This window comes from Fundulus heteroclitus, chromosome 5 (assembly GCF_011125445.2).
Source record: "Fundulus heteroclitus isolate FHET01 chromosome 5, MU-UCD_Fhet_4.1, whole genome shotgun sequence".
Taxonomy (NCBI): domain Eukaryota; kingdom Metazoa; phylum Chordata; class Actinopteri; order Cyprinodontiformes; family Fundulidae; genus Fundulus; species Fundulus heteroclitus.
This window is the reverse complement of record NC_046365.1, coordinates 31,749,108-31,755,901: the sequence shown is the minus strand read 5'-3', so window position 1 is coordinate 31,755,901 and position 6,794 is coordinate 31,749,108.

Below are 6,794 nucleotides of genomic sequence, written 5' to 3'. Positions count from 1 at the left end.
GCATGATACTGCCACCACTATGTTTCACTGTAGGCAGTTATTCCTCTTTAAACTAGGAATAAGAAGCCGGATTAATGTAGTTTAATGTAGTGTCATGATTTGGGTTTTGTTATGGTTTATGTTTGTTATTTGATTATCAGTTCTCTCTCCTGTCTTAGTATTAGCTCTGGTATTTATTATTTGCTTGTATTCTTTTTAGTCTTAGTTTGGTTTTCTAGCTCAGGTTTGGTCTTTATGGTTATTTTGGTTCTGGATTAGTCTAGTTTAAGTTTCTGTTTTGGTTTAGTGATTCTCTTCATTTAACCAATTCTGTCATAGGTTTAGTTCCTGTTTTAGTTTGGGTTTGTCCTGAAACTGTTTTAGTTTATCTGTTTTTTCACCTGCCAGTCATTCAGTTTCACATCTCAGTAACATCCTGTCTGTTTGCCTGTCACTCCCCTTCACCAGTCACCATCCAATCAGCTTCAGGTTTCTTCCAGCCACTTTTTCCCTCCTGATCAGCTCCACCCATTCTGGTAATTAGTTTCACTCCATTCACCTGCTCACTCCTCTACTTATACCTGCCTCTGTCTCCTGCACTCGGCCAGATCATTGTCTTTCCGTGCCTGTTGGCGAGTCTAGTCCAGCATTCCCTGATCTCTGTATTGTTTGCCTGTTGACCTGACCCAATTGCCTCGGGATTTCTGAACCAGCCTGAACCCTGTACCTGTTTTTTCCTGCCCTGTTCTGACTGCATGTCTGTTTTACCCGACCTGTTTCTGTTTTTGGATTTCTGAGCTTGCCTGATCCCTGCCTGCGTTGTCTGCTGAACTGTGTACCAACCTTGGATTGTTCTCTGACCACTGAGCCTGCCTGTCCCTGTCTTACCAGACAGCCTTTAATAAATTTCTTAAAATATCATTGTTTTTGTCCGGCCTGAATACTGGCTCCACCTGTCCCCGTTTCTTGACATGTAGTCCATCAAGAGCTCCAATGCCGACTCTTAGTCCTTTGTTTAGCCTCGGTTTCATTAATCAGGAAATATGGTATTAATGGCTTTTATAACGTGGTGATTATAAAGAATCCCAAATAATCACTGGAGTGATTTGATTTGAACTTTAAATTGGCTTGCATCCAGGTCTGAACAATATGATTCCCACAAAATAATAACTGTTTATAATACTCCACCAAAAGCAACAGAAATTAGTATGACAGCAACTGGTAATAAGATGGTGGAAATGCTGAGCCATAAACAGCTAATAACCATTAAGTGAGTGCATTACCCTGAGGCTTACAGTCATTATATCAACCTTCATTGACTCTGAATTTATGAACCTGATTATAAGCCTTAAAAAACTCATCAGAAGTAGAAGTGCACCATCAGCTCTCTTTGTTCACAGTAAACTGCATATAGAGTAAATACTCTTTCTGCCGGTCTGTTTTCCTTCAAGCTCTTTTTTTACACTCTGCAGTCCTCCATCAGCACCTGCTGCAATTCTTCCTTCCGCCTTCCTTTTGGATCATACCAGTTTCATAGCAGCCTCCCTGCTGCCTCGCTCTCCTCCCTCATGCAGTGGGGTTTTTAAAATCTTCCTTGATCCACACAGCTCACGTGCATTACTGCTTCGTGTTTTCTGTTTATGTGTGGTCAAACCATAGTGGTGAACAAAGAAAATCATCAGTGCAGTTACTAATATTCTGGCTGATGGTTTACGTAGTGGTGGCCAAACACTAGCTAGGTTTCTGATGAGGGTGAAGGAGGTGTGAGAAGTCATAAAGCCAATGACTCACATGAGCGCCAGTGTTGCATTTTTTTTTTAATGGGCAGTCGTTTGGTTGTATTGCTTTGTATCTCTTGGTCTTATTTTCTGCTCCCCTTGGACACCTGGGCCCCTTATTGCAGAACAGCTCTAATATACTCAGGATTTCTTTGCGAGATATGACTGCAAGGGGACAAATGCTTTTTTATTGCCTTCCTTTTCACATTTAAATCATTCAGTTGTTGTCTGTATAAAGTGAAACTACAATGGTTGGGTCTGAATTCCTCATTGTTTCGCCACAAGCCCCTCTTTTGGCCCATTTCTGAGGTTCGTCTGAGAGCAACTCGTTTCTTTAAATGCAAATGAAGCATTTCACACCCTGCCCCTCTAGGTCACAAAGCGTTCCACTCCAACAGAGACGGAGACAGTGGCTGCATCCGAAATGTTCTAATTATAGCTCCTAGCTCCCGTCTCTTGGCCTTTCATGAGGTCAACAGAAAGAACCCTATTCTGGGTAGGAAAGGAGCTTTGGATTGCGGCGCAGATTTCGGACAACCTTTAACTAATTACGTGAAGGAGACGCACATGGATGATGAGAGTTGAATCTGGGACTTCGGCCTTTTGTAGAAAATGAACTACACAACAAGCAAGTTATCTAGCGAACAGCTGAAGCTCTTCATTACACAAACCAAAACCTATGAAGGCGCATAAACTTATACAGACTCTCTAGCTCTAAAGGTACGTTCACGCCGAACGGGAACGTGGCGGCCTGAGTAGTCGATTTACATGTTACTCCTATGTGCAGGTGCAACACAAGAGCGATGCGACACAAAGCGATGCGACAGATGCGTTTCTAACAATGCATCAGGCACAATTTTGCCGATTACAGCCAAGTCACAGCAACACCCCACCTGTGATGGATGCAAAGCGACAGTCACTGGAGTTGAACAATCTGAATTTGTGTCTTGTTGCGACAACCGATCAGAAACTGGATGTGGCTGTGATGTGGGGTGAAGGACTGCAGCAGAGCTTGTCTTCCATTCACCATGGAAGGTAAGCTGATAGTGACGGTCTGCCCGAGCAGCATGACTCACCTAATTATTACTTCCGAGACGTGTCCAGAATGGACCAAGCCAGCAGAAAAGTGAGTAAGGAGGCTGGAATGGCAGGTAAGCGTCAATGGATAGCGCCATATTACTACGGTATGTCTGGCTTGTTGCTGGTCTGTGGCAAATACTTTGATATAATTGTTCAAAAAGTGTTAAAAAATAGGACCCACACAGAATATAAAGATATATATATATATATATATATATATATATATATATATATATATATATATATATATATATATATATATATATATATATATATGCAGTACCTGGGGAGACTACATTCAACTTTTCTGCATTCCTAGAAACTCCAGGTACACAACAAAATGTATTTAAAGGTCTGAAAAATAAAATAAAAATTGATTTTGCATATGCCCCCTTTAACTAACCCAGACATTAAAAAAATTATAATTAGTGGTACAACTATGGTGCCTTGCAGCATACCCCCTTAAAATTTAATATTTTGTCGGGTTATAAACGCACACTTCAATGTAATTTATTTGGGTTTAAACTGAAACTCTGAATTTATAACCAGAGGCCTCTGGACCAGGCTATAAATTCTGCCTGTATTACCATGGCAATCCAGATGAATTCAAAGAGATCTACCTTAAATGATACTAGAAACTCTGACTTTCAGCTTACCTTACGAAACATACACTATATTGCCAAAGCTATTCGCTCACCTTCCTTGACTCACATATGAGCTTAAGTGACATCCCAGTCCTAATCTATAGGGGTTCAACATGAGGTCGGTCCACCCTTTGCGTCTAGAACAGCTTCAACTCTTCTGGGAAGGCTGTCCACACTGTTTAGGAGCGAGATTATGGGAATCAAATGTGCTTTCTTCCAGAAGCACATTTGTGAGGTCACATACTGATGTTGGACGAGAAGGCCTGGCTCATCGTGTGTGGTTAGTCGGGTTGAGGTCATGTATTGGTGGCGTATGGCTTGGATGCAGCTGCTCAACCATGGAAACCGGTTCCATGAAGCTCTCTGCGCACTGTCCTTGAGCTAATCTGAAGACCACATGAAATTTGAAGAATGCAGAAAGTTGGCGACCTCATTGCACTATGCGCTTCAGCCTCCACTGACCCCGCTCCGTCAGTTTACCACTTCCACTAGCTGAGTTGCTGTCATTCCCAAACACGTCCATTTTCTAATGATTCAGCTAATAGTTGACCATGTGGAATATTTAGGAGCGAGGAAATTTCCCAACTGGATTTGATGCACAGGTAGCATCCTATCACAGTCCCACACTGGAATTCATTGAGCTCCTGAGAGTGACCCATTCTTTCACAAATGTTTGTAAAAACAGTCTGCATGCCTAGGTGCTTGATTTTATACACCTGTGGCCAAGGATGTGATTGGAATACCTGATTCCAATAATTTGGATGGGTGAACAAATACTTTTGGCAATACAGTGTTGTTCATGTAGGGCAGCACCAAGTTTAAGTATCCATCATATTGCAGTTTTTGGCTCAACACTTCCACCATTTCATTTACAATTATAGTCGAGCATCCTTTGTTCTTTTGGGGATTTCTTTTTATTATCATTTTGTGTATTTAGGCTCAGTTATGTTATTAAAATATTTTTCTCTTTTTAAAAAACATGTTTTTAAATCCAAACAGTTAAAGGTTAAACATCCAGGTAAGACGTTAACCAGGTCTGTGATACACAGAATCCAGAACTGTGCTCACGTTATCTCAATAAGACACCAGCCCTTCTCTATATAGACCTCTAGTCCTGGGTTGTAAATATGACATTTCGCGAACATTTAGTCATTTTCTCCTTTAGTTTAGATTTCTCTTGATTTTTAAATAAGACCACAGTCACTGTTTTACTTCTGCTCATTTAAATTATTTCCAGTCTTGCCCACCTAATTAAGTTCTGTGACAGGTTTACACTTACTTTTTGTTTTACACTCTCTATTTTTAAACACATTTTTTTATTTAACCTTTGTTTATAAAGGTATTCTCATTGAGCTCCAACTGAGATATAATTTCCAAGAGAGACCTGTTTTGATAAAAAAAAAAACATTTTTTTTTTTACAAACAATACGAGTAACTAAAACATTCGACTCAATTAAAAAAGCTAATGTGACTTAAAAACAAGAGCAAATTCATTCTAAGACATTCTAACATAAAGACCATCTCATGCGGTGACTGTGGTTCAGTAGGTTGTCTTCTTGCAAATGTTGAAATGTTGTGGGTTCGATTCTAGCTTCCACTGCCACATGTCGATGTGCCCCTGGGTAAGACACTTATGACAAAGTTCCCTACCAATCTTGGTGTATAAATGTGTGTGCGTGCGAGTAAGTGAATGTGACTCTAGTGTAAACTGCTTTGAGCGGTCGATAGGACGAAAAAAGCGTTTTAGAAATTCTGTCTATTTACCATTTTAGTAAATGTTTATTAGTATGTAATGAAGCAGTTGTCATTGATATAATTAGTAGCTGCTGGGATGAGCTGCGACCCAACAAACTATATCTATATTTGGTCAAACATTCTAAATATATCTTGCATTATTTTTCAAGGTGTCAGATGTTACACAGAATGAATGGTTCTCAAATGCCTGTGGAGGTGCATGTTGTGTTTTTCTGTCCTTTACCTTTTAGAGTTCAACATTTTTTTTCCCGTTTATATGTCATATGTTTCTCGTTTTTCTCCTACTGAAGTTGTTGCTTCTTTAATTCATTTATCAGTACGATTTATGTTCCGTCTCCTCTTTGCTGCCTGCCTCTCCATACATCACGGACTGCTTTGCTTTAGGTTTTTTGCTCACTTTCATCGTGTGTGCTGCAGTGCGTGTCAGCGTGCACGGCCACAAACTAATATTGTTAAAGTATTCCCCGAGGCCTGGGAGGACAGAAAATCTGAATTAGCTATCGACTCTGACATCCTTCATTAGAAGAGTATAAGATCACTGCACAATTGATTCTTTGCCTCATTTGATCACTAATGTAGTTTTCTCCTTTCTGCTTTTTTTCCCTGCAATCTTTCTCCTTTTTTTTTTCTCCGACCATCACAAATCCCCTTTTTTAACTATGTCCTTTTATGTTTAAACATTACATTTAACTCTACCTGTCATGATCTTAAAAACTGTCGCTGGACCAAAGCTTAGACTGACAGGTAGCACAGTGAGCTGAAATATTTAATGAAACAAAAAGCAAAACTTACAGAGCAGGGAAAGGAGACATGAGACATCCAACAGGGCCAACCCAAACACTTGTGCAGCCGAGGCATGAATAAGGACCGACAACTCAGCAAAGAAACAAGAACTAACAGGAGCTTGAATAATGGGGAAAAACAGGCGAGTGGCATGAGGGATAACGAGCAGACACAAGTGAACTGGATGAGCTGGATTGCAAGGAGGCAGTGCGTGGGAGACAGCAGGAGAAAGCCTAATAACATGAATGGTTATAGAAATGGACTAACAGAAGATACAAGACGATCCAAATATACAAAGAAGACAGGAATAATCTGGGAAACCAAATAAAGAAAACTCCTCCACATCATGAAACTACCCATGTTACAAACTATGTGTTTGACTAGTGTTGAGAGCCATCATTAGCCATCAAACTGATCTCTTAACTTTATCCAAATTTTAAGTTTTATTTTAATAACATGAAATATTTACCTGAAACATGACTTAACTGACTTATTTTAGTGTCGAGAAACTGAGGCTCACCTCCAAGCTCCCCCCAGAGGACAGATCTCCTCCCTCTCTGTCACCCTGACTGCGGAAAGGCCAAGGCACCCAAGAAGAAACTTGTTTCAGCCACTTTTTTTCTGGGATCCAGTTCTTTCAGTCATAATCCGTACTTTTCCGTCAACTGATTATTCATGAGAGTGGTGCAAAGCACTCATTAGATGAAAGTTTTGATATGTCTATCCATCTTCAGCTCCATCACTACTGAATGTAACACTATGGTTCTTGAACTCC